We start from the raw sequence: 18267 nt of genomic DNA, 5'->3' as shown, positions 1-18267 counted from the left end.
ATGCACTGATCGGGAGGCTGTGTAGGCACTGACTGCAGGGCTCAGTAGGCACAGATCAACTAGCTGAAAGATGCTATTTACGCGGCTGAGTCGGTGCTTTTCAATCGGCTTAAAGGAAAGTGGTCAAGCGCTGATCAAGCTGCTGACAGGTGTTTAACAAGCGGCTGACAATTGCTCATCAACTGGCTGCCAGGGGTAATCAAGTCACTGATAGGCGCTGATCAAGCGGCTGACAGGTGCTGGTAAACTGGCTGACAGGTGCTAATCAAGCAGCTGATAGGCGCTCATCAAGTGGCTGACAGGTGCTGATCAAGCGACTGATAGGCGGTGATCAAGGGGCTGACAGGTGTTGATCAAGCGGCTGACAGGTGGTGATCAACTGGCTGACAGGTTCTGATCAATTGGCTGGGTAGGCGCTGATCATCCAGCTGGTAAGGCGATGATCAAGCGGCTAACAGGCGCTGATCCAGTGGCTTACATGTTCTGATCAACTGGCTGAGAGGTGATGATCAACTCGCTGACAGGTGATAATCAAGCAGCTTATAGGAGCTTATCAAGGTGCTGACAAGTGCTAATCAACTGGCTGACTGGTACTGATCAAGCGGCTGAGTAGCCGCTGATCATGCAGCTGATTATGTGATGATAAAGCGGTAACAGGCGATGATCAAGCGGGTGACAGGTGCTGATCAAGGGGCTGACAGGTACTTGTCAAGCGGCTGACAAGCACTGATCGGGCGGCTGTGTAGGCACTGACTGCTGGGCTCAGTGGGCACAGATCAACTGGCTGAAAGATGCTATTCGTGCGGCTGAGTCGGTGCTTTTCAATCGGCTTAAAGGAAAGTGGTCAAGCGCTGATCAAGCTGCTGACAGGTGTTTAACAAGCGGCTGACAATTGCTCATCAACTGGCTGCCAGGGGTAATCAAGTCACTGATAGGCGCTGATCAAGCGGCTGACAGGTGCTGGTAAACTGGCTGACAGGTGCTAATCAAGCAGCTGATAGGCGCTCATCAAGTGGCTGACAGGTGCTGATCAAGCGACTGATAGGCGCTGATCAAGGGGCTGACAGGTGCTGATCAAGCGGCTGACAGGTGCTGATCAACTGGCTGACAGGTTCTGATCAATTGGCTGGGTAGGCGCTGATCATCCAGCTGGTAAGGCGATGATCAAGCGACTAACAGGCGCTGATCCAGTGGCTTACATGTTCTGATCAACTGGCTGAGAGGTGATGATCAACTCGCTGACAGGCGCTAATCAAGCAGCAGATAGGTGCTGATAAAGCTGCTGACAGGTGCTGATCAAGCGGTTGACAGGTTCTGATACAGCGGCTAACAGGTGCTGATAAAGTGGCTGACAGGTACTGATCAAGCTGCTGACACGCGTTTATCAAGCGGCTGACAAGTGCTGATCATCTGGCTTACAGGTGCTAATCAAGTGGCTGATAGGCGATGATCAAGGTGCTGACAGGTGCTGATCACCTGGCTGACAGGTGCTAAACAAGCAGCTGATAGGCGCTGATTGCGAAGATGAGAATGCAATGATCAAGCAGCTGACAGGCACTGTTCAATCGGTAGGCAGGTGCTGATCAACTGGCTAACAAGTGCTAATCAAGTAGCTGATATGCGATGATCAAGGTGATGACAGGTTCTGATCAAGAGGCTGACAGGTGCTGATCAACTGGCTGACAGGTGCTAATCACACGGCTGATAGGCGATGATCAAGGTGCTGACAGGTGCTGTTCAACTGGCTGACAGGTGTTAATGAAGCGGCTGACAGGTTCTGATCAATTGGCTGACAGGTTCTGATCAAGTAGCTGACAGGTGCTAATCAAGTGGCTAATAGGCCCTGATCAAGCCGCTGACAGGTGATATTGAGGCGGCTGACTGGTGCTTTTCGCGCGGCTGCATTGGTGCTTTTCAATCGGCTGAGTGGGCAGTGGTCCAGCAGCTGACAGGCGCTAATCAAGCAGCTGACAGGTGCTCATAAAGTCGTTGACAGGTGCTGATCAAGCGACTGATAGTCGCTGACAAAGTGGCTGACAGTACTTCTCAAGTGTCTGTCAGGCGCACATCACACGGCTGAGTAGGCGCTGATCGCGGGGCTGAGTAGACACAGATCAAGCGGCTGACGTGATGATTGTGCGGCTGAGTAAATGATGATCGCATGGCTGATTAGGTGCTGGTCAAGAGGCTGACATGCGTTTATCAAGCTGCTGACAGGTGCTGATCAACTGGCTGACTGGTACTGATCAAGCGGCTGAGTAGGCGCTGATCATGCAGCTGGTTAGACGATGATAAAGTGGCTAACAGGCGCTGATCAAGCGGCTGATAGGTGCTCATCAAGCGGCTGACAGGTGCAGATCAAGTGGCTGATAGGTACTATTCATGTGGCTGATAGGCCCTGATCAAGCTTCTGACAGGTGCTTGTCAAGCGGCTGAGAGGCACTTATCGCACGGCTACATAGGCCCTTTTCAATCAGCTGAGTGGGCACTGGTCAAGTGGCTGACAGGCATTGATGAAGTGGTTGACCAGGCGCTGAATGACCACCAGAGCAGGAAATGATCAAGCGGCTGACAGGCGCTGATCAACCGTCTGAGGGTCACTGATCACGTGGCTGAGTAGGATCTGATCACGCAACAAAGTGGTCGCTGATCAAGCAGTTGACAGGTTCTGATATAGAGGCTGACAGGTGCTGATAAAGTGGATGACAGGTACTGATCAAGCGGTTGAGAAGGCGATGATCGCGTAGCTGTTTAGGCAATGATAAAGTGGCTGACAGGCGCTGATTAAGCGGCTGACAGGTGCTGATAGTCGTTGACAGATGTTGATCTAGCGGCTGATAATCACTGATCAAGCGGCTGACAGGCGCTGATCAAGTGGGCGACAGGTGATGATATTCGTTGACAGATGTTGATCTAGCGGCTGATAATCACTGATCAAGCAGCTGACAGGCGCTGATCAAGCGGCTGACAGGTGCTGGTCAACGGCTGACAGGGGCTAATCAAGTGGATGATAGGCGCTAATCAAGCAGCTGACAGGTGCTATTCAAGCGGCTGATAGGCGCTGATCAAGTGCCTGAAACTTGCTGATCAAGCGGCTGACAGGTGCTGATCCAGTGGCTTACAGGTGGTGATAAACTGGCTGACAGGTACTTCTCAAGTGGCTGACAGGCACTGATCGGGCGGCTGATTAGGCGCTGATTGCGGGGCTCAGTAGGCGCAGATCAACTGGCTGCGTGATGCAATTCGCGCGGCTGAGTAGGCACTCTTCAACCCGCTGACAGGTGCTGATCAAGTGGATGACCGACTCTGATAAAGAGGCTGACAGACTATGATCACGTGTCTGTGTAGTGGATGATTCGTGGCTGAGTAGGCGCTGATCGCGCAGCTGAGAAGGCGATGATCAACAGCTGACAGGCACTGATGAAGAGGCTGGCATGTGCTGTTTAAGCGGCTTACAGGTGCTGATCAAGCAGCTGACAGGTGCTGATCAACTGACTGACAGGTACTAATCCAGCAGCTGACAGTTGTTGATCAACATGCTGACAGGTGCTAATGAAGCAGCTGATAGGTGCTGATAAAGCTGCTGACAGGTACTGATCAAGAGGCTGACAGGTGCCGATCAACTGGCTGAGAGGTTCTGATCAAGAGTCTGAGTAGGCGCTGATCGTGCAGCTGATAAGACGATGATCAAGCGGCTAACAGGCGCTGACCCAGTGGCTTACAGGTGCTGGTCAACTGGCTGAGAGGTGTTGATCAACTGGCTGACAGTTGCTAATGAAGCGGCTGACAGCTGCTGATCAACTGGCTGACAGTTGCTATTGAAGCGGCTGACAGGTGTTGATCAACATGCTGACAGGTGCTAATCAAGCAGCTGATTGGTGCTGATCAAGCTGCTGACAGGTGCTGATCAAGCTGCTGAAAGGTGCTGATTAAGCGGCTGACAGGTGCTAATCAACTGGCTCACAGGTGCTAATCAAGCGGCTGATAGGCGCTGATCAAGCGGCTAACAGGTGCTGATCAAGTGGCTGAGAAGTGTTAATTAAGCAGCTGATAGGCGCTGATCAAGCGTCTGAAAGGTGCTGAGAAAGTCGTTGACAGATGCTGATCTAGTGGTTGATGATCGCTGATCTAGCGGCTGATTATCACTGATCAAGCGAGTGACAGTACTTCTCAATCGGATGTCAGACACATATCGCACGGCTGAGTAGGCACTGATCGCGGCGCTGAGTAGGCACAGATCATGCAGCTGAGGCCATGATCGCATGGCTCAGGAAATACTGAGAGTGAAGCTAATAAGGTGTTGATCAAGTGGTGTATAAGTTCTTGTCAAGCGCCTGACAGGTGCTGATCGCCCTGCTCAACAGGCGCTGATGGAGGGGGTGATTAGGCGCTGATCAAGCGCCTGACAGTCTCTGCTCAAGCGGCGGCAGACTATGATCACGCGTCTGTGTAGGGGCTGATTCCCGGCTGAGTAGGCGCTGATAGCCCAGCTGAGAAGGCAATGATCAAGCAGCTGACGGGCACTGATGAAGCCGGTTATATGTGCTGATCAAGCAGCTGACAGGTGCTGATCAACTGGCTGAGAGGTGCTAATGAAGCGGCTGACAGGTGTTGATCAACATGCTGACAGGTGCTAATCAAGCAGCTGATAGGTGCTGATAAAGCTGCTGACAGGTGCTGATCAACTGGCTGATAGATTCTGATCAAGCGGCTGAGTAGGCGCAGATCGTGCAGCTGATTAGGCGATGATAAAGTAGCTGACAGGCGCTGATCAAGTGGCTGACAGGTGCTGATCAAGTCATTGACAGATCTTGATCTATCGGCTGATAATCGCTGATCAAGCAGCTGACAGGCGCTGATCAACGGTCTGAAAGGTGTTGATAAAGTCGTTGATAGATGCTGATCTAGCGGCTGATAATCGCTGATCAAGCAACTGACAGTACTTCTCAATCGGCTTTCAGGCACATATCGCATGGCTGAGTAGACATTGATCGTGGGGCTGAGTAGGCACAGATCATGCGGCTGAGGCGATGATCGCATGGCTCAGTAAATACTGATAGCGAAGCTAATTAGGTGTTGATCAAGTGGTGTATAGGTGCTTGTCAAGCGGCTGACAGGTGCTGATCGCGTCACTCAATATGCGCTGATCGAGGGGGTGATTAGGCGCTGATCATGTGTCTGACAGTCTCTGATCAAGCGGCTTACAGACTATGATCACGCGGCTGTTTAGGGGCTGATACGAAGATGAGTATGCATTGATCGCGCAGCTGAGAAGGCAATGATCAAGAGGCTGTCAGGTGCTGTTTAAGCAGCTTTCAGGTGCTGATCAAGCAGATGACAGGTGCTGATCAACAGGCTGACAGTTGCTAATGAAGCGGCTGAAAAGTTTTGATCAACATGCTGACAGGTGCTGATTAAGCGGCTGACAGGTGCTGATAAAGCTGCTGACAGGTGTTTAACAAGCATCTAACAATTGCTGATTTACTGGCTGACAGGGGCTAATCAAGCCACTGATAAGAGCTTATCAAGCGGCTGACAGGTGCTGGTCAACTGGCTGACAGGTGCTAATCAAGCGGCTGACAGTTGCTGATCAACTGGCTGACAGTTGCTAATGAAGCGGCTGAAAAGTTTTGATCAACATGCTGACAGGTGCTGATTAAGCGGCTGACAGGTGCTGATAAAGCTGCTGACAGGTGCTGATCAAGCTGCTGACAGGTGTTTAACAAGCATCTAACAATTGCTGATTTACTGGCTGACAGGGGCTAATCAAGCCACTGATAGGAGCTTATCAAGCGGCTGACAGGTGCTGGTCAACTGGCTGACAGGTGCTAATCAAGCGGCTGACAGTTGCTGATCAACTGGCTGACAGTTGCTAATGAAGCGGCTGACAGGTGTTGATCAACATGGTGACAGGTGCTAATCAAGCAGCTGATAGGTGCTGATAAAGCTGCCGACAGGTGCTGATCAAGTGGTTGACAGATTCTGATACAGCGTCTAACAGGCGCTGATAATGTGGCTGACAGTTAATGATCAAGCTGCTTATAGGGGCTGCCCTAGCGCCTGACCGTTGCTGATAAAGTGGGTGACAGGTGCAAATGAAGTGGCTTACAGGTGCTGATCAAGTGGCTGAGTAGGCGCTGATTGCCCGCCAGATTAGGCACTGATCAAGCGGCTGACAGGCGCTGATCAAGCCGCTGACAGGTGCTAATCAAGAAGCTGATAGGTGCTGATAAAGCTGCTGACAGGTGCTGATCAAGCGGCTGACGGGTGCTGATCAACTGCCTGACAGGTGCTAATCAAGCGGCTAACAGGCACTGATCTGGCAGCTGAGTAGGCGCTTATTGCGTGCTCAGTAGGCGCAGATCTACTGGCTGAGAGATGCAATTCGCGCAGCTGAGTAGGCACTCTTCAACCTGCTGATAGGTGCTGATTAAGCGGATGACCGGCTCTGATAAAGAGGCTGACAGACTATGATCACGCGGCTGTGTAGGGGCTGATTCGCGGCTGAGTAGACGCTGATCGCGCAGCTGAGAAGGCAATGATCAAGCAGCTGACAGGCACTGATGAAGCGGCTGGCAGGCGCTGTTTAAGCGGCTTACAGGTGCTGATAAAGTCGTTGACAGATGTTGATCTAGCGGCTGATAATCGCTGATCAAGCGGCTGACAGGCACTGATCAAGCGGCTGAAAATTGCTGATAAAGTCGTTGACAGATGCTGATCTAGCGGCTGATAGTCGCTGATCAAGCAGCTGACAGGCACTGATCAAGCGGCTGAAAATTGCTGATAAAGTCGTTGACAGATGCTGATCTAGTGGCTGATAGTCGCTGATCAAGCGGCTGAGAGTACTTCTCAATCTGCTGTCAGGCATATATCGCACGGCTGAGTAGGCGCTGATCGCGGGGCTGAGTATGCACAGATCATGCGGCTGAGGCTTTGAACCCATGGAACAGTAAATACTGATAACCAAGCTAATTAGGTGTTGAACAAGAGGTTTTTAGGTGCTTGTCAAGCGGCTGACAGGTGCTGATCGCGCCGCTCAATAGGCGCTGATGGAGGGGGTGATTAGGCGCTGATCAAGCGTCTGACAGTCTCTGATCAAGGGGCTGACAGACTGTGATAACGCGGCTGTGTAGGGGCTGATTTGCAGCTGAGTAGGCATTGATCGCACAGCTGAGAGGCACTGATCAAGCGGCTGGCAGGAGCTCTTTAAGCGGCTTACAGGTGCTTATCAAGCAGCTGACAGGCGCTGATCAACTGGCTGACAGTTGCTAATGAAGCATCTGACAGGTATTTATCAACATGCTGACAGGTGCTAATCAAGCAGCTGATAGGTGCTGATCAAGCTGCTGACAGGTGCTGATTAAGCGGCTGACAGGTGCTAATCAACTGGCTGACCTGTGCTAATCAAGCGGCTGATAGGCGCTGATCAAGCGGCTAACAGGTGCTGATCAACTGGCTGAGAAGTGTTAATTAAGCAGCTGATAGGTGCTGATCAAGCTGCTGAAAGGTGCTGATCAAGTGGCTGACAGGAGCTGATCCAGTGGCTTACAGGTGCTGATCAACTGGCTTAGAGGTGCTGATCAACTGGCTGAGAGGTACTTCTCAAGCAGCTGATAGGCACTGATCAGACGGCTGAGTAGGCGTTCATTGCGGGGCTCAGTAGGCGCAGATCAACTGCGTGGGAGATGCAATTCGTGCGGCTGAGTAGGCACTCTTCAACCTGCTGACAGGTGCTGATCAAGCGGATTACAGGTGATGATCATCTGGCTGACAGGTGCTAATCAAGCGGCTGATAGGCGATGATCAAGGTGCTGACAGGTGCTGATCAACTGGCTGACAGGTGCTAATGAAGCGACTCTCAGGTGCTGATCAACTGGCTGACAGGTGCTAATCAAGTGGCTGATAGGCCCTGATCAATCTGCTGACAGGTGCTGATCAACTGGCTGACAGGTGCTGATCAAGCAGCTAATACTCGCTGCTCAAGCTGCTGACAGGTGCTGATCATCTGGCTGACAGGTGCTAATCAAGCGGCTGATAGACAATGATCAAGGTGCTGACAGGTGCTGATCAACTGGCTGACAGGTGCTAAACAAGCAGCTGATAGGTGCTGATTGCGCAGCTGAGAATGCAATGATCAAGCAGCTGACAGGCACTGATCAATCGGTAGGCAGGTGCTGATCAACTGGCTGACAAGTGCTAATCAAGTAGCTGATAGGCGATGATCAAGCTGCTGACAGGTTCTGATCAAGAGGCTGACAGGTGCTGATCAAATGGCTGACAGGTGCTAATCACACGGCTGATAGGCGATGATCAAGGGGCTGACAGGTGCTGTTCAACTGGATGACAGGTGCTAATGAAGCGGCTGACAGGTGCTGATCAATTGGCTGACAGGTGCTGATCAACTAGCTGACAGGTGCTAATCAAGTGGCTAATAGGCCCTGATCAAGCTGCTGACAGGTGATGTTCAGGTGGCTGTCTGGTGCTTATCGCGCAGCTGCATTGGCGCTTTTCAATCGGCTGAGTGGGCAGTGGTCAAGCAGCTGACAGGCACTAATCAAGCGGCTGACAGGTGCTGATAAAGTCGTTGACAGGTGCTGATCAAGCGACTGATAGTCGCTGATAAAGTGGCTGACAGTACTTCTCAAGTGTCTGTCAGGCGCACCTCGCACGGCTGAGTAGGCGCTGATCACGGGGCTGAGTAGACACAGATCAAGCGGCTGAGGCGATGGTCGTGCGGCTGAGTAAATGATGATCGCATGGCTGATTAGGTGCTGGTCAAGTGGCTGCCAGGTACTTCTCAAGCGGCTGACAGGCACTGATCAAGTGGATGACCAGGAGCTGAATGACCAGCAGAGCAGGAAATGATCAAGCGGCTGACTGGTGCTGATCAACTGCCTGACAGGTTCTGACCAAGCGGCTGAGTAGGTGCTGATCGTGCAGCTGATAAGGCGATGATCAAGCGGCCGATAGTCGTTGATCAAGTGGCTGTCAGGCACAGATCGCATGGCTGAGTAGGCGCTGGTCATGGGGCTGAGTAGGCACAGATCAAGAGGCTGAGGCGATGATCGCGCGGCTGAGTAAATGATCATCGTGTGGCTGATTAGGTGCTGATCAAGAGGCTGACAGGTACTTGTCAAGCGGCTGACAAGCACTGATCAGGCGGCTGTGAAAGCACTGACTGCGGGGCTCAGTAGGCACAGATCAACTGGCTGAAAGATGCTATTCACGTGGCTGAGTCAGTGCTTTTCAATCGGCTGAGTGGAAAGTGGTCAAGCGCTGATCAAGCTGCTGACAGGTGCATAACAAGCGGCTGACAATTGCTGATCAAGTGGCTGACAGGGGCTAATCAAGCAGCTGATAGGTGCTGATAAAGCTGCTGACAGGTGCTGATCAAGCGGTTGACAGGTTCTGATACAGCGGCTAACAGGTGCTGATAATGTGGCTGACAGTTAATGATCAAGCTGCTTATAGGGGCTGCCCTAGCGCCTGACAGTTGCTGATAAAGTGGCTGACAGGTGCAAATGAAGTGGCTGAGAGATGCTGATCAACTGGCTGACAGGTACTGATCAAGTGGCTGATAGGCGCTGATCAAGCAGCTAACAGGTGCTGATCAACTGGCTGATAAGTGTTAATTAAGAAGCTGATAGGTGCTGATCAAGCTGCTGAAAGTTGCTTATCAAGCGGCTGACAGGTGCTGATCCAGTGGCTTACAGGTGCTGATCAACTGGCTTAGAGGTGCTGATCAACTGGCTGACAGTTACTTCTCAAGCGGCTGACAGGCACGGACCGGGCGGTTGAGTAGGCGTTCATTGCGGGGCTCAGTAGGCGCAGATCAACTGGGTGAGAGATGCAATTCGCGCGGCTGAGTAGGCACTCTTCAACCTGCAGACAGTTGCTGATCAAGCGGATGACTGACTCTGATAAAGAGGCTGACAGACTATGATCACGTGGCTGTGGAGGGGCTGATTCGCGGCTGAGTAGGCGCTGATCGCGCAGCTGAGAAGGCAGTGATCCAGCAGCTGACAGGAACTGATGAAGCGGCTGGCAGGTGCTGTTTAATCGGCTTACAGGTGCTGATCAAGCGGCTGATAGGTGCACATCAAGCTGCTGACAGGTGCAGATCAAGTGGCTGACAGGTACTTGTCAAGCGGCTGAGAAGCACTGATCGGGCGGCTGTGTAGGCACTGACTGCGGGGCTCAGTAGGCACAGATCAACTGGCTGAAAGATGATATTCACGCGGTTGAGTCTTTGCTTTTCAATCGGCTGAGTGGAAAGTGGTCAAGCGCTGATCAAGCTGCTGACAGGTGCATAACAAGCGGCTGACAATTGCTGATCAAGTGGCTGACAGGGGCTAATCAAGCAGCTGATAGGTGCTGATAAAGCTGCTGACAGGTGCTGATCAAGCGGTTGACAGGTTCTGATACAGCCGCTAACACGTGCTGATAATGTGGCTGACAGTTAATGATCAAGCTGCTTATAGGGGCTGCCCTAGCGCCTGACAGTTGCTGATAAAGTGGCTGACAGGTGCAAATGAAGTGGCTGACAGGTGCTGATCAACTGGCTGACAGGTACTGATCAAGTTGCTGAGAGATGCTTCTCAAGTGGCTGGCAGGCGCTTATCGCGTGGATGCGTATGCGTTTACCAATCAGCTGAGTGGGCACTGGTCAAGGGGCTGACAGGCACTGATCTAGTGGTGGACCAGGCGCTGAATGACCATCAGAGCAGGAAATGATCAAGCCGCTGACAGGCGCTGATCAGCCCGCTGAGGGTCACTGATCCTGTGGCGGAGTAGGCTCTGATTACGCAGCTAAGCGGGCACTGATCAAGCTGTTGAGAGTTGCTGATATATTGGCTGACAGGTGCTGATAAAGTGGCTGACAGGTACTGATCAAGCTGCTGACATGCGTTTATCAAGCGGCTGACAGGTGCTGATCAAGTGGCTGACAGGTACTTCTCAAGAGGCTGACAGTCACTGATCGGGCGGCTGAGTAGGCGCTGATCATGGGGCTCAGTAGGAGCAGATCCACTGGCTGAGAGATGCTATTTGCGCGGCTGAATAGGCACTGTTCAACCGGCTGACAGGTGCTGATCAAGCAGCTGACAGACACTGATCTCGCGGCTGATTAAGCACTGATAGCGCAGCTCAGTAAGTGTTGATCAAGCGGTTTACAGGTGCTTGTAAAGCGGCTGACAGGCGCTTATCGCTCGGCTGCGTAGGCGCTTTTCAATCTGCTGAGTGGGCAGTGGTCCAGCGGCTGACTGACACTGATCCAGTGGTTGACCAGGCGCTGAATGACAATCAGAGCAGGAAATGATCAAGCGCCTGACAGGAGAAGATCAACCGGCTGAGCGTCACTGACCGCGTGGCTGAGTAGGCTCTGTTCATGCAGCAAAGTGGGTGCTGATCTAGCGGTTGACAGGTGATGATCAATAGACTGACAGGTGTTAATCAAGCAGCTGATATGCACTGATCAACCTGCTGACAGTTGCTGATCAAGCGGATGACAGGTGCTGATCAACTGGCTGACAGGTGCTAATGAAGCGACTCTCAGGTGCTGATCAACTGGATGACAGGTGCTAATCAAGTGGCTGATAGGCCCTGATCAATCTGCTGACAGGTGCTGATCAACTGGCTGACAGGTGCTGATCAAGCAGCTGATACTCGCTGCTCAAGCTGCTGACAGGTGCTGATCATCTGGCTGACAGGTGCTAATCAAGCGGCTGAGAGGCGATGATCAAGGTGCTGACAGGTTCTGATCAAGAGGCTGACAGGTGCTGATCAACTGGCTGACAGGTGCTAATCACACGGCTGATAGGCGATGATCAAGGGGCTGACAGGTGCTGTTCAACTGGCTGACAGGGGCTAATGAAGCGGCTGACAGGTGCTGATCAATTGGCTGACAGGTGCTGATCAACTAGCTGACAGATGCTAATCAAGTGGCTAATAGGCCCTGATCAAGCTGCTGACAGGTGATTTTCAGGCGGCTGACTGGTGCTTATCGCGCGGCTGCATTGGCGCTTTTCAATCGGCTGAGTGGGCAGTGGTCAAGCAGCTGACAGGCACTAATCAAGCGGCTGACAGGTGCTGATAAAGTCGTTGACAGGTGCTGATCAAGCGACTGATAGTCGCTGATAAAGTGGCTGACAGTACTTCTCAAGTGTCTGTCAGGCGCACCTCGCACGGCTGAGTAGGCACTGACCGCGGGGCTGAGTAGGCACAGATCATGCGGCTGAGGCGATGATCGCATGGATCAGTAAATATTGATAGCGAAGCTATTAGGTGTTGATCAAGTGGTTTATAGGTGCCTGTCAAGCGGTTGACAAGGTGCTGATCGCGCCGCTCAATAGGCGCAGATGGAGGGGGTGATTAGGCGCTGATCAAGCGTCTGACAGCCTCTGACCAAGCGGCTAACAGAGTATGGTCACGCGGCTGTGTAGGGGCTGATTCACGGCTGAGTAGGCATTGATCGCGCAGCTGAGAAGGCACTGATCAAGCGGCTGGCAGGTGTTGTGTAAGCGGCTTACAGGTGCTGATAAAGCAGCTGACAGGTGCTGATCAACTGGCTCACAGTTGTTAATGAAGCGGCTGAGAGGTGCTAATCAATTGGCTGAAAGGTGCTAATCAAGCGGCTGATAGGCGCTGATCTAGCGGCTAAATGGTGCTGATCAATTTGCTGAGAAGTGTTAATTAAGCAGCTGATAGGTGCTGATCAAGCTGCTGAAAGGTGCTGATCAAGCGACTGACAGGTGCTGATCCAGTGGCTTAGAGGTGCTGATCAACTGGCTGACAGGTACTTCTCAAGCAGCTGACAGGCACGGACCGGGCGGCTGAGTAGGCGTTCATTGCGGGGCTCAGTAGGCGCAGATCAACTGGGGAGAGATGCAATTCGCGCGGCTGAGTAGGCACTCTTCAACCTGCAGACAGTTGCTGATCAAGCGGATGACTGACTCTGATAAAGAGGCTGACAGACTATGATCACGTGGCTGTGGAGGGGCTGATTCGGGGCTGAGTAGGCGCTGATCGCGCAGCTGAGAAGGCAATGATCCAGCAGCTGACAGGCACTGATGAAGCGGCTGGCAGGTGCTGTTTAATCGGCTTACAGGTGCTGATCAAGCAGCTGACAGGTGCTGAGCAACTGGCTGACAGGTGCTAATCAAGCGGCTGACAGTTGCTGATCAACTGGCTGACAGTTGCTAATGAAGCGGCTGACAGGTGTTGATCAACTTGCTGACAGGTGCTAATCAAGCAGCTTATAGGCACTGATCAAGGTGCTGACAGGTGCTGATCAACTGGCTGACAGGTGCTAGTCAAGAAGCTTATAGGCACTAATCAAGGTGCTGACAGGTGCTGATCAACTGGCTGACTGGTTCTGATCAAGCAGCTGAGTAGGCGCTGATCATGCAGCTGTTTATGTGATGATAAAGCGGCTAAGAGGCGCTGATCAAGCGACTGACAGGTGATGATACAGTGGTTGACAGGTGCTGATCAAGCGGCTGATAGTCGTTGATAAAGTAGCTGTCAGGCGCAGATCGCGTGGCTGAGTAGGCGCTGGTCGTGGTGCTGAGTAGGCACAGATCAAGAGGCTGAGGCGATGAACGCGGGGCTGAGTAAATGATCATCGCTTGGCAGATTAGGTGCTGATCAAGAGGCTGACACGCGTTTATCAAGCTGCTGACAGGTGCTGTTCAACTGTCTGACAGTTACTAATGAAGCGGCTGACAGCCGCTGATCAACTGGCTGACAGTTGCTAATGAAGCGGCTGACAGGTGTTGATCAACAAGCTGACACGTGCTAATCAAGCATCTGATAGGCGCTGATAAAGCTGCTGATAGGTGCTGAACAAGCTGCTGACAGGTGCTGATTAAGCGGCTGACAGATGCTAATCAACTGGCTGACAGGTACTAATCAAGTGGCTGATAGGCGCTGATTATGCAGCTGATTAGACGATGATAAAGCAGCTAACAGGGGCTGATCAATCGGCTGACAGGTGATGATAAAGTGGATGACAGGTGCTGATCAAGCGTCTGATAGTCGTTGATCAATTGGCTGTCAGACACAGATCGCATGGCTGAGAGGGCGCTGGTGGTGGGGATGAGTAGGCAGAGATCAAGAGGCTGAGGCGATGATCACTCAGCTGTGTAAATGATCATTACGTGGCTGATTAGGTGCTGATCAAGAGGCTGACACGCGTTTATCAAGCTGCTGACAGGTGCTGATCAAGTGGCTGTCAGTACTACTCAATCGGCTGTCAGGTACATATCGCACGGCTGAGTAGGCACTGACCGCGGGGCTGAGTAGGCACAGATCATGCGGCTGAGGCGATGATCGCATGGATCAGTAAATATTGATAGCGAAGCTATTAGGTGTTGATCAAGTGGTTTATAGGTGCCTGTCAAGCGGTTGACAAGGTGCTGATCGCGCCGCTCAATAGGCGCAGATGGAGGGGGTGATTAGGCGCTGATCAAGCGTCTGACAGCCTCTGACCAAGCGGCTAACAGAGTATGGTCACGCGGCTGTGTAGGGGCTGATTCACGGCTGAGTAGGCATTGATCGCGCAGCTGAGAAGGCACTGATCAAGCGGCTGGCAGGTGTTGTGTAAGCGGCTTACAGGTGCTGATAAAGCAGCTGACAGGTGCTGATCAACTGGCTCACAGTTGTTAATGAAGCGGCTGAGAGGTGCTAATCAATTGGCTGAAAGGTGCTAATCAAGCGGCTGATAGGCGCTGATCTAGCGGCTAAATGGTGCTGATCAATTTGCTGAGAAGTGTTAATTAAGCAGCTGATAGGTGCTGATCAAGCTGCTGAAAGGTGCTGATCAAGCGACTGACAGGTGCTGATCCAGTGGCTTAGAGGTGCTGATCAACTGGCTGACAGGTACTTCTCAAGCAGCTGACAGGCACGGACCGGGCGGCTGAGTAGGCGTTCATTGCGGGGCTCAGTAGGCGCAGATCAACTGGGGAGAGATGCAATTCGCGCGGCTGAGTAGGCACTCTTCAACCTGCAGACAGTTGCTGATCAAGCGGATGACTGACTCTGATAAAGAGGCTGACAGACTATGATCACGTGGCTGTGGAGGGGCTGATTCGGGGCTGAGTAGGCGCTGATCGCGCAGCTGAGAAGGCAATGATCCAGCAGCTGACAGGCACTGATGAAGCGGCTGGCAGGTGCTGTTTAATCGGCTTACAGGTGCTGATCAAGCAGCTGACAGGTGCTGAGCAACTGGCTGACAGGTGCTAATCAAGCGGCTGACAGTTGCTGATCAACTGGCTGACAGTTGCTAATGAAGCGGCTGACAGGTGTTGATCAACTTGCTGACAGGTGCTAATCAAGCAGCTTATAGGCACTGATCAAGGTGCTGACAGGTGCTGATCAACTGGCTGACAGGTGCTAGTCAAGAAGCTTATAGGCACTAATCAAGGTGCTGACAGGTGCTGATCAACTGGCTGACTGGTTCTGATCAAGCAGCTGAGTAGGCGCTGATCATGCAGCTGTTTATGTGATGATAAAGCGGCTAAGAGGCGCTGATCAAGCGACTGACAGGTGATGATACAGTGGTTGACAGGTGCTGATCAAGCGGCTGATAGTCGTTGATAAAGTAGCTGTCAGGCGCAGATCGCGTGGCTGAGTAGGCGCTGGTCGTGGTGCTGAGTAGGCACAGATCAAGAGGCTGAGGCGATGAACGCGGGGCTGAGTAAATGATCATCGCTTGGCAGATTAGGTGCTGATCAAGAGGCTGACACGCGTTTATCAAGCTGCTGACAGGTGCTGTTCAACTGTCTGACAGTTACTAATGAAGCGGCTGACAGCCGCTGATCAACTGGCTGACAGTTGCTAATGAAGCGGCTGACAGGTGTTGATCAACAAGCTGACACGTGCTAATCAAGCATCTGATAGGCGCTGATAAAGCTGCTGATAGGTGCTGAACAAGCTGCTGACAGGTGCTGATTAAGCGGCTGACAGATGCTAATCAACTGGCTGACAGGTACTAATCAAGTGGCTGATAGGCGCTGATTATGCAGCTGATTAGACGATGATAAAGCAGCTAACAGGGGCTGATCAATCGGCTGACAGGTGCTGATAAAGTGGCTGACAGGTACTGATCAAGCTGCTGACATGCGTTTATCAAGCGGCTGACAGGTGCTGATCAAGTGGCTGACAGGTACTTCTCAAGAGGCTGACAGTCACTGACCGGGCGGCTGAGTAGGCGCTGATCGTGGGGCTCAGTAGGAGCAGAACAACTGGCTGAGAGATGCTATTTGCGCGGCTGAATAGGCACTGTTCAACCGGCTGACAGGTGCTGATCAAGCAGCTGACAGACACTGATCTCGCGGCTGATTAAGCACTGATAGCGCAGCTCAGTAAGTGTTGATCAAGCGGATTACAGGTGCTTGTAAAGCGGCTGACAGGCGCTTATCGCTCGGCTGCCTAGGCGCTTTTCAATCTGCTGAGTGGGCAGTGGTCAAGCGGCTGACTGACACTGATCCAGTGGTTGACCAGGCGCTGAATGACCAGCAGAGCAGGAAATGATCAAGCGCCTGACAGGAGAAGATCAACCGGTTGAGCGTCACTGACCGCGTGGCTGAGTAGGCTCTGTTCATGCAGCAAAGTGGGTGCTGATCTAGCGGTTGACAGGTGATGATCAATAGACTGACAGGTGTTAATCAAGCAGCTGATACGCACTGATCAACCTGCTGACAGGTGCTGATCAACCGGATGACAGGTGCTGATCAACTGGCTGACAGGTGCTAATGAAGCGACTCTCAGGTGCTGATCAACTGGCTGACAGGTGCTAATGAAGCGACTCTCAGGTGCTGATCAACTGGCTGACAGGTGCTAATGAAGCGACTCTCAGGTGCTGATCAACTGGCTGACAGGTGCTGATCAAGCAGCTGATACTCGCTGCTCAAGCTGCTGACAGGTGCTGATCATCTGGCTGACAGGTGCTAATCAAGCGGCTGATAGGCGATGATCAAGGTGCTGACAGGTGCTGATCAACTGGCTGACAGGTGCTAAACAAGCAGCTGATAGGTGCTGATTGCGCAGGTGAGAATGCAATGATCAAGCAGCTGACAGGCACTGATCAATCGGTAAGCAGGTGCTGATCAACTGGCTGACAAGTGCTAATCAAGTAGCTGATAGGCGATGATCAAGCTGCTGACAGGTTCTGATCAAGAGGCTGACAGGTGCTGATCAACTGGCTGACAGGTGCTAATCACACGGCTGATAGGCGATGATCAAGGGGCTGACAGGTGCTGTTCAACTGGCTGAAAGGTGCTAATGAAGCGGCTGACAGGTGCTGATCAATTGGCTGACAGGTGCTGATCAACTAGCTGACAGGTGCTAATCAAGTGGCTAATAGGCCCTGATCAAGCTGCTGAAAGGTGATATTCAGGCAGCAGACTGGTGCTTATCGCGTGGCTGCATTGGCGCTTTTCAATCGGCTGAGTGGGCAGTGGTCAAGGAGCTGACAGGCACTAATCTAGCGGCTGACAGGTGCTGATAAAGTCGTTGACAGGTGCTGATCAACCGACTGATAGTCGCTGATAAAGTGGCTGACAGTACTTCTCAAATGTCTGTCAGGCGCACCTCGCACGGCTGAGTAGGCGCTGATCGCGGGGATGAGTAGACACAGATCAAGCGGCTGAGGCGATGATCGTGCGGCTGAGTAAATGATGATCGCGTGGCTGATTAGGTGCTGGTCCAGTGGCTACCAGGTACTTCTCAAGCGGCTGACAGGCACTGATCAAGTGGATGACCAGGAGCTGAATGACCAGCAGAGCAGGAAATGATCAAGTGGCTGACTGGTGCTGATCAACTGCCTGACAGGTTCTGACCAAGCGGCTGAGTAGGTGCTGATCGTGAAGCTGATAAGGCGATGATCAAGCGGCTGATAGTCGTTGATCAAGTGGCTGTCAGGCACAGATCGCATGGCTGAGTAGGCGCTGGTCATGGGGCTGAGTAGGCACAAATCAAGAGGCTGAGGCGATGATCGCGCGGCTGAGTAAATGATCATCATGTGGCTGATTAGGTGCTGATCAACTGGCTGACAGGTACTGATCAAGTAGCTGATAGGCCCTGATCAAGTTGCTGACAGATGCTTCTCAAGTGGCTGACAGGCGCTTATCGCGTGGATGCGTATGCGTTTATCAATCAGCTGAGTGGGCACTGGTCAAGGGGCTGACAGGCACTGATCTAGTGGTTGTCCAGGCGCTGAATGACCATCAGAGCAGGAAATGATCAAGCCGCTGACAGGCGCTGATCAAC

This window comes from Bubalus kerabau, unplaced genomic scaffold (assembly GCF_029407905.1).
Source record: "Bubalus kerabau isolate K-KA32 ecotype Philippines breed swamp buffalo unplaced genomic scaffold, PCC_UOA_SB_1v2 scaffold_25, whole genome shotgun sequence".
NCBI classification, from domain to species: domain Eukaryota; kingdom Metazoa; phylum Chordata; class Mammalia; order Artiodactyla; family Bovidae; genus Bubalus; species Bubalus kerabau.
This window is presented reverse-complemented; position numbering follows the sequence as displayed.